We start from the raw sequence: 23,533 nt of genomic DNA, 5'->3' as shown, positions 1-23,533 counted from the left end.
ATCCATTTTTGTGACACTCACTATACTATCTTGATGTATTTAGTTCAGTATTAGTTTTTGACTTTATTGTCCTCTTTTTGCAAATTCACAAAAATTCTTTGACTGGTTAAAGTTATATCTCACTACTTGCAAACAGTTCAGTGCAACTGTCTCAGGCATGCTTATGTGTGAATGCCCTAATCAGTGAGCTTCTAAACACGAGGGATTCATAAGAGGCTTTTGAGGAAATAGGGAGTGAAGCCACTACCATAGCTACAGAAAATTATCTGAAGCTGCCTGAAGTTTGGGGAGTATGCCATCACATAGTAAAGCTGCCTAAAAAACTTCAGGAATATATTTTGATTGAAGAAGTGCCAAGTGACAAACGGTCCCTTTTAGACAAAGGAGACTTCAGGAATCCACCTTTTTGCCAGTGCTAGATCAATAACTAGAGAATTTCAAAGAAGATTTTCTGAAAATAAATCTGTTCTTGTTGGTGTCGTCAAGTGCCCTAACCCAGAGTATGAGAATTTTCTTGACTTTCTCAAAGTAAAACCATTTGCAGAATACTATGGCTGCAATACAGACAGTGTGGAGGCTGAGATAGAAGTCTTGCCAAAAGTGATTAAATGCTATGCAAAAGAGCTGAAGTCCAAGACTGACAGTTTGCTGCAGCTGATAACATTTTTGGATAAATACAAACTTGCCATCCATCAACTGCATAAATTGTGTGTGATTGGTGTGAGTATTCCTCCATCAAGTGCTGCATGTGAAATAACATTCTCATGCCTTCAACGGGTAAAAGGCTACATGAGGAACCACATGGCAAATGACTGGTTAAGAGATTTGGCTGTCATGGCTATTGACAAAAAGTTGTTGAAGTCTCTTGATCTGAAGAGAGTTGTCACGGATTTGCTGCTGCTCACAAACAGGTTTATCCAGCTTCAATAAGGCAAATAAATGGTTACTGATGTTATTTATCCCCATTCTATAAAGTATGTGTAGTAAAATCCTTGCTCCCCCAGAACAAGTCTTTGCCACCCCTTCGCTCTCCCAAACTAATTATTCTAGCATTGTTCTAAACTGTACCGAGATAGTTTTCTATCTTGCTCTCCTTCCTCTTTTCCAGCTGGGATATCCGCTTTTAAACCCCAATGAACGGCTTCTGCTCCTCACGCTCATTTTTTTAGGGCCTCTCCTAGCCTGCCTTAGCTACAACACTTGTCTTTGAGGGCAGGACCTGACAGTCTCAGTGAGCCCAGGGTACCCTAGTCAGAATGTAGAGCACATACACACGTTCCAATACATACTCACATCTAGGGCATGCTGATCCTAGCAATCTCAACTCCTCTCTCCCAGTTTGAGGTTTTGTGAGCACATCTTTCCTTGCTTTACTTGGTGGCAACAGGAAAAGGGCAGGGAAGAATAAAGCAGCTCTGTTTGTATCATCACTTCTCCCCCCCCCACATTTGACAAGGTTTTCAACCTATCACAGATCTCCTTGCCACAAATGCATGCTGGAAGCACTCCAGGAATAGAGTAGCCATGGTACATGTGCTATAGAGCTGACCTCCCATCAGAAGAGCTCATTGAAACAGTGAAAAAAAAACCAGCAATAAAAATCCCAGACACTTCAATTATAAATAGCTTTGGGTTCCCACCCACATCAAGCCTCTCTTGGCTTAAGCCAGGCATGGCTGCACGACTCAAAAGCAGCCTTGAACAGGAAGCCCTTGGAACATGCTTCTTGCATGTGAAGTTTAAACAGTTATTCATGTTGAGAGGGAAAGGGGATATTTCTAAATAAGTGTTCATTCCCCAAACACACGGAACCATGAGTTGTTTTACTCGGAGTCAGAATAGACTTGATATACCCACTGCCATCATATATGGTCTCCATGAATATTCTGATGACCACCCCTATGTCCCACTGGTAGTCTCAGCAGAGGAAGAGGGTTGAACAGGCAGCATTGAGACACTACTAGCATAGCTCACAGAGATCTGAAACTAAATTCTTGAGCTTCACCCCTCCACTTGCTAATCTGACCTCAGGCCTCCTGTGCGTTCTGTTGCTATCCAACTCCTTCTCTGCACTCTCTGTGCCTCACCATTATATGTGTGGGGGGCGTGTTTGGGGGGTTCTTTTTGTTTTGCTAAAGGTGGTAGCTCCCTGGAGCTTACATACAACCCCTATTTGTTGACACAACCATCCTTGGTTCTTCCCAGAAGGAATTTCCTTGTGAATACATGTGGAACACACCTCTGTTATTAAAAGTAAATCACCTTCGGGTACTCCAAGGTCTGCAAACAGCAACTTTTTCAGTATCACCTGGGTTTCTGGTTTATCTTTGTGCAAACAGCAGAGGAATGTGACTCACTTCAGATTTTCCTCTGTGAAAAATCAGAATTCTATAATCACCAGGCAAAGGGGAATTTGTCAAACCTGGGCAGAGATAAATTGAATTTACACTTCTGAGTTAGTAAGCCACTATCTGCAGTTTCAGAAACATTCATCCTTCAGCCTAGAATTGTAATAGGGAAAACATTCTAAGTGATGCATAGAGAATAACAGCTCCACTGCAGGGGTCTGATATTAATGGGAAATAGGTGCATGCAGTTGATGGTCACAGAAAAAGTGGGGAAGAAATTAGCATCAGTTTTCTCTTCTTGGGATTGCCACTAGTACAGGAGAGATGGGACAAGGGGACCACACAGAGCAGCCCACTGTCAGCTTCCTTTACCACCCCACCCCTCCACCCCCCAAATTCATTACTGCTGGGGGGAAGGGATACTATACAGGAGGTTTCCAATCAGACTTTTATACTCAAAGCTGCTGCTGCTGGGAGAAAATTCTTTGGCCCAGCTCAAATTACAGAACCATGGAGTCCAAATGACCAAACATATACACTACAATATGCACAAAGCCCTTCTGAAGGATCAGTGAAGTCAGCTCACTGGACTTCACTACATAGATGACACACGATGACCAGACAAGCAGAGACTGTGTATCCCAAGTGTAAACAGAACAGCCACCAGCCTCTCCTTGAAATCCCTTCTCAAGGCCCACTTCGGCTATGACTCCTACAAGAAATTTGCCAATAAATGCTGGCTGGGCTCTGGGACAGATGGAGATAGCTGCTATCATTCATAGATTTTTTTTTTTTAAAACTTTCAAAAATGTGGAGCCATCCAGTTGTATATATAGATAACCTAGGTCCTTGTGTGATCTGATTGTTGTCCTCCTTCCCTTCTGCTGTTCTTTATATGCATTTTTAAAATTAGACTGTGGGCTCCTGGGGGCCAATGACTGTCTCTCTTTCTATATGTTTACATAGTGCCTAAAAGCTGGTCAGGAACTTTTCGACAAACAGTTTTTCATCAAGACCAAAACTTCTTGCAAAATGTATCCATTTTGATAACACTTACCAGGAAGTTTTCTTAGCTCCATGATGGAATCTCAAATAAAACCAAACCCAGAGTGCACACAACAAGAACAGACAACAGTCCAGTGGTTAGGGCACTCACTTGGGATGTGGGAGATGCAAGGACAAGCACATCCTATCTGATTGTTCTAACTACTTGGCTATAGAGTCAGCCACTCTCTGGCCTGATGAATATTTAATAATTTACACTTAGTGAAAAAGCTCCAACAGGGGAGAGAGACCCGCTCCAGAATAGCCAAAAGTCAAGTGGTTAAGGCACTCCCCTAGGATCAGAGAGAGCCAGGTTCAAGTCCTGCCTGTTCAGAGCAGGGATTTGAAACTGGGGTCTCCCACAGCCCAGGTAAGTGTCCTAACCATTGGGCTATTGACTATTTGGGCAGAAGTGGGGAGAAATATGCTTTCACTCCCCCCCATCCCCCAAATGCAAAATGTCTCAGTTTTGTTCAATACAGAATGGGAACATTTTTTGAAATTGCCACAATTTTCACAGGACAGGAAAACTGTTCCCTCTTTGTTCTACTAACTAGCACACTGATACCTTTAGTCACTATTGTTGCACAAGTACTAATATCTAACTCTTGGGAGAGTCATGGTTTTCTCCACACTCAGAAATACTTGCTTTCTGTTCACTTACTAAAGGAATAAAAATAAAACCAGTATCATCTCATTTATAGTGCATATCTCAGCTTTTATTTTGTGTTTACATGGAACCACTAAGATCTACACAGTAAAATAAATAAATAACTTAACAAATGGCAAGTGAAAGTCACAGTAATGACCTGAACCAAATTAGAAAACGAGCATCACTGTGACTAACGATACAGGGCCAAAATTTCTAAGAATGGTGTGGTACATGCCCTAACAACATCAAGCACAAACATTACTACGCATCTCATGCACAACCCAAATCCCCAAAAGCACAGGTAAAAATCTCACTAATAGAAGTCTTATTTATGGAGAAACCTATAGCTATGTGCAGAAAAAATTCTTGTTATGCTTACTTTTGCTTTTAAATTGAAGACGACAAGAATAAATTAAGGCTTATTCTCCTGGAGGATTGAATGGCTAAGAGCTCCACCAAGTTTGGATAACAGACTTCAAGAAAAGTCTGTGTTGCAGGATATGGTGCTGGGACTGCATTAGATAATGCTTTTCCTTCCAAAACTTCTCTGAATCAATCATGGCATGAGGGGGCTCTGTTGCATTGGAAGTAAGTACTGAGCCATTTTTCAGATGTTATGTAAATAAGGGGTCCTGAACACTTGTGATCATTAAACAACCCACGGTATATTTTACAAGGGAATTTTATTATTGCTGCTGCCTTGGCCAAATACTAATTTAGAGAACTACAATCTGCCTAGCTTAATCCCCCATGCAGTTGAATACAGTGTCCTACATTTTGCCTGGAAGTGCAGAAGTGGTTGAATCGAGAGCTGGGGAGTAAATGGTTTTCCCATGCACTGAGAATTCAATTTTTTTCCCCATCCTGAATCAGAACAAAAAGTTGAAATCTGAAATTTTCATGAACCATGCCCCCTTCCCCCCCAAAAAAATCAGATTGTTTCATTTTGATATTTTCCATTTTAATTTTTACCAGGATTTATTTTTGAAAAAAAAATTTGAAATTGTGAAAAAAGTTGTCATTTTCAAAACTTTTTTCAAAAATTGTTTAAAATGGGAAATTCACCATTAGAAGTTGGTCCAATAAAATATATTATCTCACCCACCTTGTGTGTCTCATATCTTGGGATCAACAAAGCTAAAACAACACTGGAGACAACATTGGAAAAGGGTCAGTTTTGATGAAAGAGACAAGCTTTCAAGTTCCAAAGTTCTTCAGGTCTTGGAAGAAGCAGCTCTGAAGAACTCATCTGTGTAGCTAGAAAGCTTGTCTCTTTCACTAACCGAAGTTGCTGTTATCAATAAAAGATATTACCTCACTCACCTTGTCTCTCCTTTTTCCCCAATAAAAAGTTTTGGTTTCAACAAATCAGAACATGTCTTTGAAAAACACCTGAGCGGCTCTGGTTGAATCCAGTGATGCATAAAGTGATTAATTTATAAATGGGTTGGAAAGTGCTTTGGGACCCTCAAAGATGAAAGGCACTATATATGCCGAACGAAGGAAGCCTGGTCTACACTCAAAATTTATGTAAATATAGCTATGTTGGTTACAGGTATGATTTTTTTGTTTGTTTTCTTTTACCAACATAGTTGAAATGATAAAGGCCTGGTGTAGATACAATTATACCAGCAAAAAAGTGTTTTGTCAGAATAGTGTATTTGCTTGGTATAAGCTACATCAGCAAACCCTTCATAACTTAGACAAGGCTTTAAACACAGACAGAACTCCAACTGACTTCAATAGAAAAGTTTATCAGGAACATTTACTGAAGACAACGAGACTTTTGCTTGAGTAAAACTGGTAAAGACTTAAGGATTCGGGCCTTTAAGATGTACATTTTGAGGAACAGATATAATTGGTGACAAGTCACGTGACACTCTACCCATGATTTTGAATAGACTAAGGACTTGGGTCTTGGGAATTATTTCTGCCTCTTCACCCTCCTTTCAACACGTATAGCTACAGAAGCACACTACTTACTTCACTCCACACTTTTATTAATTTGACAGGGCAAGGAATGTCTCAATAGGAACACAGAGTGCCACCCACAAAGGATCAATGAGTCGGCAAATGGAACAATTCATTATTTACAGCTAATTAAAAAATCTAGAGTGAAAAGTTGTGTACTTATGTTTTATACATTTCACTTCCTCATGTTTTATCTTGGTAAGAAGTTATAAATACAGCAGATACCTCATGCAATCCTGCCGCAGAACCAGAAAACATACAATCACTATTTTTCACTCTAGAGACGGCTGCATATTATGGTAGACCAACAACTCCAGTAAGGTAAGGATACTACTCCCATTAGCTGTGCTGACTTTGCTGTGAGTAAAGAGATCACTCCATTTTCCAGTATACTGCACACTTTAAAGCACAACAGACAAAATACATCTTTCATGTTAGATCTTTAAAATATTGTACAGATCATGGCTATATTCCTCTCATTTCATGTCACTGAAATCCTGCATAGCTAATTCTAAACTAATTCCTCTAAAATCAAATCCAATAGTGTTGAAGTTCTACTGAACATTTATTATATTAAATGTAATAATAGTTGGCTTTTATTGCATTCTCTTTATATTTCTATTTGCTATAGGGCTGAAACACATCCCATATATCCTTCACATTGAAAACTGCCCAAGCTTATTGTTAGACAGAGTGCAAGAAGTTATATGGTTTATCAATCTCAGTTTATTTAGGTTTGACAGACAATATAAAACTAACAGTGTCTCTGATTGCTTATGTTTCACAATATCCCTATTTACAGAAGTAGGACAGTTGGCAGAGTTGTCCACTTAAAGTACAGTACTTTGTTTCTAAAAATGCTGAACAGGAGTTTCAAGGGTTTAGCTATCTTGATAAATGTCACAGTTTCTAGGCCACTAATACACAATGCTATATGTGTTGTGCAACTGTATCATAGCTTTCTATTTTGTTACTGACAGTCCCATCTCTTTTCTTCTCCAAACACAATTATTCACAAGCGCAAATTATTCCAGCACAAATATTCTTTCATATGTCATAGGGCATTTTTTTCAAATTGCACTCAAGGATTTTTTAAAATCTGTATTGTAATATATATTCATTGGGCCTTGTTTTTAAGATCTAGCAAAAAGAAGAAAAAAAAAACAGAAGCAAAAGAGGCAAAAAGCTTAAAATTCCCGAGTTTTAATCCCAGCTCTCACACCCCTTCCCTCTGTTACCTTGGACAAGTCATTTAACTGCTCTGCCTCAGTTTGCCCTTACATAAAATGGGGAAATACACATTTGGGAAACTGCACACACATTCTGGGAGCACTAGGAGCTAGATGGTGTCCCTGCATCCACCAATGTGGGCTTGGGAGAAAGCTGCAAAGAGGAGCTATCCTGAGACTCCATCTGTGAAGGGCAGAAGCAGAACCTTTGGTCCTTTTGAGACCTTTCTACAGTTTTCACTGGACTTTTTCTGCCCTGTGCTGAGTGGCTGTTTCCTTTAACCATCCCACTCCTCCTCCTTCAGTCACTTCACCTCAGTGTCACTCTCTTACCCTATTCACCCCTTTCTTGTCCCCTGCACCTCCTTTCCCTGCAATTTCCCCTTTCCCTTTTCTGCAGCTTATCCGCTCCTAAATAAACCCACCAAAGAAAGAGACATGGAACTCAGAATCCAAGTACAGAAAAAAAATCAAAAAAGCGTCTGAGGTTTCTTACTATCCTCCATGACCACCTGATCCTGCTCTTGATGTTGGTTCTTGAGTAAAATGTTTCTATGGTTAAGTGCTTTGGCAATAAATCATTTCACTCACAGCAGGTATGTACTTGCCTATGCTCAGATAACTATATGATATAAACACCACAGACAGATGGGGCCTGATCCTGCTTCAATAAAAATCAACAGAAAACCTCCCATTGAAGTCAATGGGAGATGGATCAGGCCCACAGTGCTGAGTTTCCTCAGACAGAGTTGAGTTCCTCTCTAAGGGCCCAGTACTGAAGACCTGATGCACAAAAGCGATCCTACTGACTCCCAAGCCAAAGTCAAAACTACATGAATAAAAGCTACAAGATTAGGCCTTATTCTGTTCTTACTGTGGAACCCAGAGTCATTCCTCGGGTTCCCAGGTGTCCAGTTTTCAACCAGACCACCCGGTTGAAAACAGACCCTAGTAGCTCTGGTTGACATTGCCAACTCGGCCATTAAAAGTCCAGTTGGCAACACAGCAGGGGCCCAGAGCTAAGGCAGACTTCCTGTCTGCCTTGGCTTCATGCGGCTCCTGAAAGTGGCCACCAGATCCTTGCAGCCCCTAGGCACAGGGAGGCTCTATGTGCTGCCCCCACCCAAGTATTGGGTCCACAGCTCCCACTGGCCAGGAACTGCAACCAATGGGAGCTGCAGGGGCAGTGCCTGCAGGTGTGAGGACAGCATGCAGCACTGCAGAGCCTCCCTGGCTGCTCATGCATCTAGGGGCCGCAGGGACCTGGCAGCCGCTTCCTGGGAGCCAGGGTAAGCGCTGCCAGGACCCCACACCCCAACCCCCTGCCCCAGCCCAGAATCCCCTCCTGCACCCAAACTTCCTTCCCAAGCCCACACCCCACACACCCCCAACCCTCTGCCCCAGCCATAAACCCCCTCCTCTACCTCAAACCCCTTATCCATGGCCCCATGCCAGAGCCCACACCCCCAGCTGTAGCCTGTACTCCCCCCAACACCCTACAACCCTGCCCCAGCCCAGAGTCCCCTCCTGCACCCCAAACTCCTCATCCCTGACCCCACCCAGAGCCCAGACCCCCAGCTGGAGCCCTCACCCCCCACACACCCCTACCCCCTGCCCCAGCCTGGAGCACCCCCCACACCCCAAACCCCTCATCCCTGGTTCCAAGCCGTCTCCTGACCCCAAACCCCTCATTCCCGGCCCCACCCCAGAGCCCACACTCCCAGCTGGAGCCCTCAGACCCCCTTCACCCTAACCCCCGCCCCAGCCTGGTGAAAGTGAGTGAGGGTGGGGGAGAGCAAGCGACGGACGAAGGGGGGATGAAGTGAGCAGGGACAGGGCCTCAGAAGAGGCGGGGCATGGACCTGGCCTCTCGGAAGGGTTAGGGTTAGGCAGGGGTGTTTGGTTTTGTGCTATTAGAAAGTTAACAACCCTAGACTCATTCCCAGGTCAGAATGATTAACTTGTAGGCCAGCAGATAACAATTTCCAATGTTGTTTATATGTTTAGTTCCACCCTTGTAATAACCACTACATCAGGGAGCTGCGAACCTCTGAATGGGGCCCAGAAATTTGACTCTTTGCAGCCTTTTCTCACTCACTTACCGTCAAAACTGAAAATGAGTCCTCACTAAATCTCAGAAGTTAGTCTAGCTGTCTTTCATCTCTCTGTCCCACCGCCCCTGAAGGGCTGTTGTCTGCAAATCCCTTAAAAAGAAAATCAAATATCCACAATTAAGTCATAGATCAAAATAATTAAGCTTGAACTGTTTATCTGTCCAAGTTATTTTTAATGGACCCATCCCCCGAATATCTCAACATGAGCATTGAGACTCCTGCTCTATCATTGTACCCTGGTAAATGTTTATACTTAAAACTAAAATAATTTTTCCCTTCACAAAAAAACTCTTATAATTTCTACTTATCCAGTTTAAGACAAAACAGCTACTTGCTAATACATGTTAGAACACTTGTCACCACTTACCCTGAAGTTCTCTTGAACCAACACTTACAGCATTTGCATAAAATTTCTAGGTACTCCTGTAACATTATTACAAGAAGAGGTAGAAATGGGGTCACCTTAATGAGATGTCAGATTACATCTCCTGGTCTCCCTCTGAAAACGTGTACAGCTGAGCAGCATAAAGTCACTGTTTCTTATTTTTCTCTCTAACAGCAACACTCTTTGTGCACACCTGACACAAAATGAAATGCCTTCATTCTAGTGCTAATAGCCCGAACAGAAACAGCAAGGATATCAGTGTTTGCATTCCATGAGAAAATCTGAGCTTTGTTAACCCACAGTGGCAATCATCCAGATCCAAGGAAAATGCATTGCTATTGATATACCATTCTTTACTACTCAGAAGACATAAACAGGTTCCATCATATGGACACAGAGAAATTACATTTTGAACACGGCCCAATCAAAATAATTAGAGCTTTTTTAAAAAATGGGACAGGAGGAGAGAATCTGGGGGAGGGGGAAAGGATCAGAAGCCATTTTTGTTGTTCAGATTTCAAGAAAGAATTTGTTTTTATTTATTACCAAACTTTTAGTGAATTTTTAATAGAAACTTTCCATTTTCATTCTCCCTACCTCTTTGCATTTTTTTTCTCGTTTTCCCTTCTTTTGCCATTGAAATGGGGAGAAAAGACAGAGGAAAGAACTGGGGGGAGAAGAAAGTAATAAAACAAAAAGTAAGAGTTAATATTTCCGGTTTAATTGAAAAAAAATGTTTTATGAAAATTTTTGATTTTGAAAGAAGGCCATTTCTCAGACAAAAAAAAAAGGCTTTTTTGTTTGAAAATTTTATTTTCTATAAATAGTGCTAGATCAAAAAGACGAAATGTCCAAAGTTCAGTACGGGCTTGGTTGGTATTTGTTGGGTTTTTTTTTTTTGCGGGGGGAGGGGTGCATTTTTTAGCATGGCTGAAATCCTGAGTATTGAAATCAATGGCAAAACTCCCATTGACTTCAGTAGGGCCAGGACTTAACCCTATATTTTCAAAAAGGATTTTCATTGAACACTTTCCATGAACCCAAAAAGAAAACTGCAGAATACCGTTATATTTATATGAGAACTTTGTTATAATGAACATCCAGAAGTTAAGACTGAAGATGTCATTCCAGCCTAATCCCCTTTTCTCAATTTTTTTTTTTAATTGTAAGATGAAGTTTCTTGTGTTCCATATCATCTGAGAAGTGGATTTGTGTCACATCTTTATGGAAAGAAAATCAGGAAAGCCATACTGAAATAATGGGCTGTGGAAAGCATGTAAAAGGCCCACTAGTGGAGAGGGTAAGGGTGACTGCCAAGTCTCCAGGAAAGATAGCTTTCAGAATAGATGGGTAGCAAGGCTCACCCATGAATTGATGAAATTATGAACAAAGTTAACTGCTCAAGTAACTTGAAGGACTTGAAAAATCCAGGAGTTCCAGAACCTATTTAAAACAGGCCTAATGTCTCTCAGCAAGGAGAAGTGAAAAAAACAGATTGTCAAGGCTTCTAGATACTAGAGACCATCCTTCTAGCTAAAGAGGACTGGATCAAATTCCCTCTGGAGTATATCAGGACCTCTTTTTAATCTAGGATCCAAATGGAGGAGAAAGCAATGGAACTCTGCTTATGCCCCATTTTAAACTGAATATCAATAAAGTCATCAGAAACAACCCCCACCCTGAAAACTGTGTTATAGAACGTTCTTATTAGTGTTTAATCATAAACCGCTAATAAATAAAGGAAGAGTTTGAAAAACCAAAGCTAGCAGTAACTATGAAAGCAAAGCCACAGGGAGCAAATCAGCTATCACCTGCATAAAAAAGAAGACTATTTGTAGTAGGATGTGATGATGCTCATACAAGGCTGGATGAACCTAACCTGAACCTTCCTAAATCTGATTACCCAACTGTTGTAATTAACCTTTTCACTGCTAGACCCCTTGCCACACCTGTTGTGCGGCTATGATCAACTTCATTGGTATGCAAGTGTTGGTAGGACATACTTAATACATTCAGCAGGTGTATTTGACTTAGATGTGCCTAGATTGTTTCTTAGCAGTTAAAATTATAACATTTGTACACTCACAGTAGTAATCTATACTGCTAATCCACATGATGGGCTCAGAGGGTAAAAAAAATGGAGATAGCCTCTTATACAAGGTATTTAGGAAAACTTACACTAGCGAGCTACTTGCCTGCCAGTTTCCCTTCAGTTTAATACATAACTTGACTGCAAATACACAGTATCTGTGCAAGTCTGGCCCCTGATCCCATCAATCTCCCCTCCCAATCCTAGTGCTTAGTTATAGCATTGCTTAAAAGAAGGGATAAGAAACAACTCTACAGCAAAGCCTATTGTTTAAAAGTGATATAGTTTAATTTTCTTTGCTCAGTGCCCATTAATTTCCCTGAATGGGAGCTGCAGTGCAAACACTTTGATAAATAGGGAGAAAGATGGTGAGGTTTCACCATACCCCCATTGTGTCCTTTGTGGAAAAGCCATTTTTAACATCTTACAGCAAAACACACCAGTGAGTCCCAAAAGTTAGCTTGACACCTCTCAAAAGGACACAATTGCAATCATTTGAAACTGACAAGGGTTTTTCTGGTTTGGGGTTTTTTAAGCCCGTTTTTGATGGAGCTTCCTTTACATCCTATCATTTAAAACAAAACAAAAACAAAACATTTCAAAAAGTTATATGGTTTTCCCTATTCCCCTGTTGAAGTGTTTGAGGGGCTTTTCAACAATGAAGAAAATGATCGACTATAAACCTGGTGTTGTCAAATTAAAGTAAACAAACTGAAAAAACTATTTTTCTTTACTAATTTCTATATGGCCCAGCAATCTTGGAAATTATGAGTACACTACAGGAAGCTCATGTTTTCAGGGAGAAATGTGATCTTCAAGTTGATGGTGCCTCTTTAAAGTAAGAACGAATGAAAAAATAATCACCATTGTCACATAGCTCCATTACCAAAGATTAATTCAGTAGGTCCTACATTAAAGTGCAGGCCCGAAAAGGAATACTAAACTTGTATGCAGTATACAGAATCAGAGAGAAAAGCACAAGAGTTTCCTTGGTCACACACATAGCAGTTTGAGTTATTACTTGCAGCACAGATCCCCACCAGCATACACCTGTGTGCCCACAGCTACACAGGAAGTTGCAGAACCAGAATTAGATTCCACATCTCCTTATTACAACTCCAATGCTTTATATCTATGGATACTGGCAAATAAGACCATCACATTTTGATCTGTATTTGTACAGTGCCTAGTACAATGAGATGCTTTTCCATGACTGGGGTTCTAGGTAATACCAATTTTTAAAAAAATCAGTTTATATAGTTCTCAATTATGCACACAAACATTTTGATTATGTCAAGTCCTGATGCATTACCTGGTGATTTATTGCTTTAAAGGAAAGACATCATCACTGGAAAATATAATCCGAATACTACATAGGTGGAAACACACCACAAACTAGACAAAAGAGCTTGACAGGTCCATTCCTGAGAAAATCCACTGTCAATGCACTAACACTGCAAGTAGCCACAGCCCATTTAACAAGTATCACAAATACACCTTAACAACTATTCTTTTGTTCTGGATCAAAACCATGTGGAGAGAGTTGGAAACAGAATAAACTTTTAGCCTTCAGAGTGATTACTATTAAATGAAGATCAATAATTACGATAAGTTCTTCAACAGTACTGGAGCTTGCCCTAAAAGAAAGAGCTTCAATACACATAGCATCTGATAAGTTCTTGGCAGATTTTAATTATAAACAATGGGAGTCTGTCTTGAAATCCACTAGGTATCAGTGTCCTGCTAAACTCCTAACTGCCAAGGAGCCATGAAGCAGTGCATTTACAATTTTCTTAACAAGCTAAAAAAAGCAGGGGGACTAATTTAATGTGGGGTAAGGCCAAGTACAATTAGTGTATATTCTACACCTGTAGGACACATGCCTTGCTTTTAAGCAGTCTCAAATATACCTACCCTCTCCTCCTACCCAACCCTCATAATCTGTTTCCAAGTTATAGAACATCCCTTTCAGTTGGAGCACAGCATCTTACTAGCCCTTGATTTAAAAACTAAACCACCCCCTTCCTTGCACATTTTCAAATAATTTTAGGAAATGAGAAACAAGTAATTAGAATTCAAGAAAGGGACATTTTGTTCAAGGACACAGAGGCAAACCAGTTTTATGCCAAGCTTAAACAGGATCTCTAATGTCCACATAGGGCAGACAGAACATCACCTTGTAAGATGTGATACAAAAACCATTCACATTGTAAAATACATGGGCTCTCAATTTCTGTATATTGGTAAGATGAAGAACTGGATCTATTACATACAACAGCAGCAGCACCAGCACAGCTTTGTAATAACTTGTAACCTTTCAGTAAGTTGCGTTAAGAAATTTAAGAATGTTTTTGCAGTTCAAGTAACATAAGGGAAACATTTCTGCATTTTGACCATCAGCAACAGCCTTCAATTTTGAGAGAAGGGAATAATAATTCAAATCCTATGTTCATCTTGGATCAGATTATCTGGCAAAAGTAATAAAAAATTATACAGGAGTGATAGAAGCATGAACATCTACAAAATATTTAGAAATTAATATAGATACAAAATCAACTTCCAGAACAAGAAAGTCCTAATAGTGGACACAGAAAGAATTCAGTGAGCCAGTTAACTTTGAAGGCTAAATACTGTAACTAGGTTTCAGGACAAATCTGTCTTTTCACTCAGCAAACAATCCTACTATTCATACCCCAGAATATCTATTAGGAATTCAACTGTGCATTTCAATAAAAGATGAATTATTCATTAAATAAAAGAAGCATTTCACAAGGTGAAAGTGATCATTTACAAACATGGAGTGGGCTTTACAGCAGGTGGCTGGCATTAGAGCTGTTTTCACACAACAGATCTTCTGCAGCACTCAGGCATGACCTTGGGATGAAGAACAAAATACAGAAATGAAGAGCAAATTTACTGTTCTCAAGGTAAATTTCATTTCACAGAACAGACAGGAACTACTTATTATGCAGCCTATATCTTTTACAATTATATATTATATGTGTGCATCACCAGCCCTGCATACAGCTTCCCAGCAATAACTTCTCCCCTCCCCTATTTCTTCTATTACCCTTTTGTAACTGGAAAGCCCCACTCCTTTTTTTCCCTTTCTGGGGCCAGCCACCACACTTTCTCCCTGACTTTCATTTTAGCTCCTCCTGTGTCTTCCAAGCCATCTCCAAGCATGGATTTTCCTTAGTCTTGCTTCCTCAAACAAATGTTAGGTATTTGGTAGCGCCACATGAGGAGGGAAGAGAGATGGTCAGAGGGCTCAGTTCTCCTGGTCTAATGGCAAGCAGCAGAGAGCATTAGTTTGATCAGTGTTCAGTTCCCTGAAATCAGGGAAAGGAAGCTAAGCATTGATCAGTGATCAGCACTGTCATGTGACACTGGCAAAGCAGTACAGAAAGAGTCACTTCTAACGCTGAACAATGTTAGAATAAGGAAACAGCATTAGCCCAAGAAGCTACTCTTTCCTTCTCTTCTTCACTGTCCAGCTACTACCTAAAACTTTCCCTAGCTTCCCTCCTACCTGATGTAGAGATTTAAAGAAACAGTGAATGTATTCTCGCAAGCTCTAGCAACAGTTTACACCATTAGGAGTACTTGTGGCACCTTGTTCTTTTTGCTGATATAGACTAACACAGCTACCACTCTGAAACAGTTCACACCATTAGTTACATGTATCATTAGTAGCTAGCCACAGTTCTACCAATACAATTTGGGGGCACTGCAAGAATTAGCTGATAGCAGTGTGACTAGAATGTAGCCTTCCTTCAACTTTGAGCATTACAAGGTAATAGTGCTATTAGCAGCAGATGCTACAACTCTTTCTACTCTCCCATGTTAGTAGCAATCTCCAACTTGCAAAAAGAAAAGGAGTACCGGTGGCACCTTAGAGACTAACAAATTTATTAGAGCATAAGCTTTCGTGAGCTACAGCTCACTTCATCGGATGCCATCGGATGGCATCCGATGAAGTGAGCTGTAGCTCACAAAAGCTTATGCTCTAATAAATTTGTTAGTCTCTAAGGTGCCACCGGTACTCCTTTTCTTTTTGCGAATACAGACTAACACGGCTGCTACTCTGAAATCTCCAACTTGACACACAGAATCACAGCACAATGAGTCCCAGCAGGGAAAAAAAAACATGGCAAAACATGCAGTAAATGAGACAATGGATTTTTTTTAAAATGACAAATGTGCATTATCTGCATAGCCCCATTTTAAGCAAGTCCCTTAAATAAGTAGTCATTTATCCCATATGAAGTCACACTAGAGTTGCCTGCCGAGCTACAAGTAAAATTAGATCCCCTAAGTTCCAGTGTTGTGCAAAACTACAAGCTCATCCCTTCCTCTGAGTCCCCATGACCTGTTCATCCTTGGCAAACCGTTCTGTGAAACTGACTAGACTTTTTGTAATAAAATGAGTTTGATTGCAAATAGACTGCACAGCTCCAGATATTATTCTCTAGTAAATAAGTAATTTAATATCATGTTTTAAACTAGCCCCCGACAGGGAGGATTTACTGGTCTTTCAAAAAATCAGTTTTTCCACTGTATTTTTAAAAACATATACATCATAAAAATATTATAGTCACGCCTTTTACTCCCCCAAATCCACAATAATGGAAATTTTAGGCTTGGGGCATTGAGGAAGAGTGGATTTGCAAATAACATGGCAAGCACACTAAATACTTGCAAAGTTGTCCCTGTATGAGGCCTGTAAAGGTCATGGAGAACTTGGTAACAAGAGGCATCTCTCATCAACACAACAGTTTAGCAGCCAGCAGCATACGGACTGTGCAGAACATTATTCGGTTACAGAAATCAAGCTACAAAGGGCAGCAACAAAAAGGTATTGAGATTTCTTCCAGAAAGAAGATGGATGTTAGGAACATGCAGTGGAAACTGAACACAGAAAACACCATGGATTCTTTTCCAAGGGATATAAATAGTCCTGAATAAATGTTTACACAGGGAATAAGAACTCAAACTCGTCCCCATAAATAGTCTGTGCATACATGACACATTACTGCTATCACAGGTGCCTCATAAATATAGGCTAGTGATGCACCTAGTCCGGTCTCTTGTCTCCAGCAGTAGCTAATCCCAAATGCTTCAGAGGAAGGTGCAAGAAACACCACAGTGGAATACCTTGCCCATAAAGGGAGTTTCTTGACCTAGCTCATATCTGTTAGTGATTTGATTATAGATTCATAGGTTCCAAGGCCAGAAGGGACCGGAGACATAAGGGCTTACATCCTTGATAACTTTGTCCTCTAAGAAATAATTGTGGATTCATTGTAAGTGTGGATCATCTCATTATTTACATAAGGTCTTATGATATGTGGTGGCAAGGAGTTTTGCAGACTAATTATATATGGTGTAAAAAAAATTCCTTTTATCATCTTTAAATATATTGTCTTTCAGTTTTATTCTATTCCCTTATTTTTTATAATATGAGAAAAGGTAAACAGGAGAACCTGATTTATCTCTTCTCTACCATTCCATATTTTGTATTCTCATCTCTCCTCTCAACTAAACTATCTTGGTCTTCTCAATTTCTCCTCATACATGGCTCTAATCAATTTTGTCACCCATCTCTGGACATTTTCAATATCCTCCATATCTAATTTTGAGAAGGGGTCAGGTCTCTGAACATAATATTCCAGGTAAGAGTGAGCCATCAATTTATATAACAGGACTGTAATATTTTCAGTGGAGGAGATGAAAAATAGGGGGTGTATGGGGAGAGTGAAAATGTTCACAACATTTGATTTCCATTAAAACTTTGTGTTTGTCAACGTTTTTCTGACCAGCTCTAATACTCAGTATGATTTTCTATCCCGTTCTTGAGACATTCAAACCATTCTGATTTTTGAACAATACAATGCATTAAGCTAGACACAATGCTATGGATTTTTTCTAAGAGAAGTTACAGTTAATTTGCTAAAAGTTAGGCTATTTAGTGTGCTAGACAAGTATGAAACCAGCCTTTTATTTTAAATTGTCCTGGGGCTAATTGAAGTGTTGTATTTCAAAGGGATGAGGAGCATATAATAAAAAAATCAAATCTCCTGAGAGGCAGTTCTTCAAGTCAGAAAACAATATCTTCCTGGGTAGAGTACCAATGGCTTTTCTATAGAATGTATTTACCAAAGTTAAATCAAGATCCAGCAACATACAGTAGTGCTCAGCCTTTTCAAAACAGTTTGCACATCTGATGCTTTGTTGACTCCATTACAGAAACTTAAATAGAAAGCTTTAATGCTTTCATCAAAAATCTCCTAAGATGACCTACCTCATTCAGCAATTTTTCTTCCTTAGATTTTATTTTTTGAGCATTGCATGCCTCCTTGAGAAAACTGTGATGATAGATTAATGGTTATGACCCTAAAATTCTTCAAACTTTTGTTTTTAATGAAATGAAGGTGGTTGTTGCTAGTTTCTGTGGGCTGGGAGCCAAATCATGTAATAGAAGTCTATGCTTTGCACATCCTTCTGAAGTTCAAAGTCAATGTGTAAAGTCCAGAAACAAAAAACATGTCGTCATGAGTAAAAGAACATTCCAAAAGAAAGACTTTTTCCCCCAAGGGCTTGAAGCAAATGGTGTCAGGGAAATACTGCCCTCATGTCAGAGATAGATATAACATGACGCTCCTGCACACAGTAACTCTTATTTATCAAATTAAATTCAGGCATTCATGAAGTACTCCAATCATAGAGACTTCATCAGGTAAAAAACAAATTGCTCCAGAGCATAATTCTTGCAACAGATTTATTCATATTACATCACAAGAGTTATGCAACTTCCTTGAAATGTATCATAATATTTAAAAAGATACTAGCAGCCCCAATACTTTGGGGTTGGTTTTTTTTCAAAGGTAGCCCACACAGTGCTGATGCATGGTTAGAGCAGAGGAGCGGGAACCGAATTCCTGGACTCTATTCCCAGCTCTACCACTGACATTCTGCGTGATCTTGGACAAATCACTTCACTGGGTCTGTGGCTCTGTCTCCACCCTTCTGCAAAAAGCTTTCCTACCCCAGAGGGTTGGTGTGGATAGTATGTCAACTCAGTAAATTCAGATACAACAAAAATAAGTTCACATAATGTTCAAACTTCCAACTCTGTTCTGTTGTATCTCACCGTGTTTAATTGTTGAACTAGACATCACACAGATCTCAAGATTGAAGTCTCCTTCAGGTTCAGCTATCAATTATTGTACAGAAGTGAAAACCCAGAGTACCTAGACTGACTTCAGTAGTGACCCCACCTACACACTGAAGTAAATAAGAGAAGAATCTGGCTCTCTGTATTTAAATTGCATAGATCCCAATTTAGCAAAACATTTAAGCATGTGATTACATCTCATTTACTGCAGTGGAACATAACCACATGCATACATGCTGTGCTGAATCAGGCCACGAAGCTGTGCACCCTTCTCCTCAGAGCCCAGACTAGATTTAGTTCAGCAATGCAGAACCCTACCTTACAGGTCCCAGGGGCCTTGTGCCAGCTTCGCTCTGTGGCCACTGACACATTGAATCCAGGTCTTAGGGTATTGTAGGCTCCCAAAAGCCTGATACAAATCCTAGTGAAAGCTATAAGGACTATGATTCCTGCTGATTTGGGGTAATATTCTATAGAATTTCTCATTGTACAGTACAGCACCATTAGAAGCATTATCCCAAAAAGTCAGAAAACTCCTCTGAAGCATTTGGTACTGACCACTGTTGGAGACAGGTTATTGGAGAAGATAGACCTTGTCCATGCTAATATGGCAGCTGCTAATGCTCAGAAGATATCTATAAGTTAAGACTGGAAATAAATAGAAGCCAGGACTAGAAGAAGGGTTTTGGACTTCTTGTCTACAGTGTACAAACACTCTCTTGGCTTGTGTCTGTCATTACAGATTAACCCTCTAAGCAGCCCTGTATGAACTTGTGTGGTGATAAAAGTGAGCTTTTAAAGTTTTCATCATTCCCAAAAGCTTCATTTGAGGCCTGCTGACAGTTCCATGTTAGAATAAGGCTGACTTTTTAGGTCTTCTGCATTTACAGAGCAATTTCTTCTCTCAAGGATGTGGTGTGTGGGAAGGTGCAGGGGATACATCACTTTTACTCCTCGTACCTCATAATTCTGCTGCCTGTGACTATTTTTTAAAAAAGTTATACTCTGTTTATTTTGGGTTCCATTTTTCTTGCTTTTCAAGCACAAAATATAATGCTATGTATCATCATTGACTTCTCTTTCTGCAATGGTGTCTTGTACTCTTCCCTTGTCTTGATACCATCTTTTAAGGCTACCACAAGAATTTATTCTTCTAGAATAAGCCCAAGATATTAAAGTTGAAACAGACAAGTAAGAAAAATGCCAATTGTCTTATTAGTACCTTATTTTCACATTAAAAATAAGATTACAATGACACTGTCTGCCCCATGTCCAGAGTGAATGCACAAGGCATTATTCAAAAATCTCACAAACAACAGAAAAGTGCCAAATGTTCATTCAAACAGTAATATTGCACTCCAATATATACTGAAGGGTAAACTATCTTTAATAGTGGTCTTTTAAACTTCATGTTTCTCCTGTAACATCCCTGAAAACCATACTTAGAAAAAAGACCAGTGGAGCTCACTTGTTGAAAATACTGTGTGTGTTTTTAAAGATAAATACAATTGCTTTCTAAAAAAACCTAAATATTTCCCATAGCCCATGTTTTTTTGAAGGGTAGAAACCCTGTGAGAAACTCTGCATCCTTAACTCCAATGGAAATCAACTGAAATTGATTATACTCCTATCTTAAGGTTTTATACTGCTGCCCATCACTATAGTCTCCCACATAAAATCAATAATAATAGCAAAGTTCCCAGGGGATTTCATGGAGTCACTGACCCTCCTCCCTTTATAGGGTCAAAGCTTTGCTTGCAGGTAGGGGTTTTTGTTTTTATTTTTTGTGAGGTAGTTGGCAGGGGGTTGGGAATAAACGGAGTATTTTAATTGTGAGCATCACTTAATGGCAGAAATTTCTTCTCAAAGAAGAAGACATTCCAATGTTTCCTAAAGATAGTCAGACTCTTGATTTGCTTGGTCTCCTGTGGAAGATTGTTCCATAGCTGGATGTCCTCAACAGAGGATGCTTTGACCCCAGCTCTCACATGCCATGTGCTGGGCTTTGAAATATGCATTGTCCTAAAGGAGCACAACCATCATGGTGGTCCGTAAATCAAAAGTTAGTCTTAGATGTAGTTGGGGCTTGATCCATTAACTGCTTTAAAAATTTGGACCAGGGTCTTAAACTGGCTTTAGGAAGAGGTCTGGGAGCCAGTGGAAAGACATGAGCACAAGCCTGATAGTGCTCACAGTGATCTGAGCCATAACTTCAGTTTTGCCTGGATTCAGCTTGAGACAGTTACTCCTCACCCAAGAGCCAGTATCTTGTAGGCATTCTGACATTTTAGCAGTAGCAGTGATTGCATCAGCTGAAAATGACATACAGAGTTGAGTGTCATTGACACAATGCTGGCAGCCAAGTCCATAGCATCTCACTATCTCTCCCAATGGTTTCATGTAGATATTGAATAGAAGCAGTGATTATATGCGACCCCAGAAGGGGAGAACCAATTACCCACCACCACTCAGGGAATTCTTCTGGAGGAGAACAATTGGAGCCATTATAGTGCTTCATCATCTACTCCTGCTAGGTCATGTAGGCATTTGACAGTACTCGATTACAAATAGTACTAAGGCTGCAAAGGGGTCCAGCCATACTTGTCAGTCACCTGTCAGGAAACACTTAGCATCACACAAACCTGGGACCTAGGACAGCTATGCATGCATGCACATGGAAAGCATGGACTTTGGGACTTTTCTATTGCACATTTTTACATTTCTGAACAATTAGAGCTTCATTAAACCAAAACCAAATTATTCTGTACTAGCAAAGACACTACAGCTCAGTTAGATCTTAAAATTATTTCCAAGATCATACTCTGATGGGACAGCATCATTTCCTTTGCACAAAGTATCTTTGGAATTACACAACAGATGCTTTTACTGAAATACACACGTAGCAAACAATTCAAGCTTCTGTATCACTACATGAGACAATCTGGAACCAAATCCAATATAGAGAGTTATAAATACTATGGTTATGTCCAGCTATTGTCAGGCCAAGAGAGATGGCAACAGAAATGAATTGTGCCAGAAGTTTAATTTAATCCAAATTAAAGTTTGGATAGATTTCCTTAGGACCATACATTGCCTGTACTCTATGAACATCACTCCCAATGCATGGAATTCCACTGCAGATTTAAAGTAAAATATGGGCTTCAGAAAAAAACGACGTGTATTACAAGACTGAACTTGGTTTTCTGAGGGGCATCTGTGTTTATCATCAGCTGGAATCAGACCCAAAATGTTTTAAGAAGATATGTACATATATCTTCTTACGCACATATATACACAAAGAGAGAAACCAGCCAGAAGCATGCAAATAATACTGTAAAGATCATGGAAGTAACAATAATTTGTAGTTTTGACATAGTAGTAATTATTCAAGACCCCCAAGTCATGCTCTGAAATGTGATCTTAAGCTTTACTTTTTCTTGAATTGTTACATGCTGGTGAGATCAAAATGTAGAAAAACCACATTAGTAGGTGTTGTGGCACATATTTCTGAGGTGAAGAAAAAGATTGATGTGCTTTTTATTAAGTGTTTAGCATACCATTATAACTGCAGCCTGCAGGAACTGCCTTTGCACATCGGATATATTATTGGCCATTACACTGCAGGAAACACATATGCAGCCAAAGCCACTTCTGTTAAAACTTGGGTTAAAAATTCAGGAAGTTTTCTGAATCACTGATCATTGCAATGACAGGTCAATATGTCTAGCAGAGAGAGAGATTTGGGTGATTTGTCAACATTCAGGATGTGAAAGTGCATCCATGCACAACCTGCTACTAAGTCATTATTAACCCTTTCATGGCAGAGGCACCCAGGCTGGGAAAGAGTTACAAAGTTTTTTATAAAGAAAAGGAGTACTTGTGGCACCTTAGAGACTAACAAATTTATTTGAGCATAAGCTTTCGTGAACTACAGCTCACTTCATGCATTCAGTAGAAAATACAGTGGGAAGATTTATATACACACACACACACACACACACACACACACACACAGAGAACATGAAACAATGGGTTTTATCATACACACTGTAAGGAGAGTGATCACTTAAGATGAGCTATTACCAGCAGAAGGGGGGGGGGGGGGGAGGAGGAAAACCTTTTATGGTGATAATCAAAGTGAGCCATTGCCAACAGTCACCTACTACAGGACAGGCCCAACAAAGAAAATAACAGAACGCCACTAGCCATCACCTTCAGCCCCCAACTAAAACCTCTCCAACGCATCATCAAGGATCTACAACCTATCCTGAAGGACGACTCATCACTCTCACGGATCTTGGGAGACAGGTCAGTCCTTGCTTACAGACAGCTCCCCAACCTGAAGCAAATATTCACCAGCAACCACACAACAGAACCACTAACCCAGGAACCTATCCTTGCAACAAAGCCCGTTGCCAACTCTGTCCACATATCTATTCAGGAGACACCATCATAGGGCCTAATCACATCAGCCACACTATCAGAGGCTCGTTCACCTGCACATCTACCAATGTGATATATGCC

The 23,533-nt window shown here is 40.1% G+C and overlaps 1 protein-coding gene across 4 annotated transcripts in view; it reads right to left on the bottom strand.

Annotated features, from left to right (window-relative positions):
* LYPD6B (LY6/PLAUR domain containing 6B) overlaps nt 1-23,533 on the bottom strand; it is a 123,504-nt gene that overhangs the window by 58,094 nt on the left and 41,877 nt on the right. For 2 of the 4 annotated variants that reach the window (XM_038422587.2, XM_038422586.2), the window contains exon 2: nt 9,347-9,448. The exons of the other annotated variants lie outside the window; for them this stretch is intronic. The gene's annotated coding sequence lies outside the window, so the exon portion shown is untranslated. The remainder of the gene's footprint in view (nt 1-9,346; nt 9,449-23,533) is intronic. 4 annotated transcript variants of the gene reach the window in all.

This window comes from Dermochelys coriacea, chromosome 11, assembly GCF_009764565.3.
Source record: "Dermochelys coriacea isolate rDerCor1 chromosome 11, rDerCor1.pri.v4, whole genome shotgun sequence".
NCBI lineage: Eukaryota > Metazoa > Chordata > Testudines > Dermochelyidae > Dermochelys > Dermochelys coriacea.
Note: the sequence above shows the minus strand (reverse complement) of the source record. Positions and strands in the feature narration are given on the sequence as shown.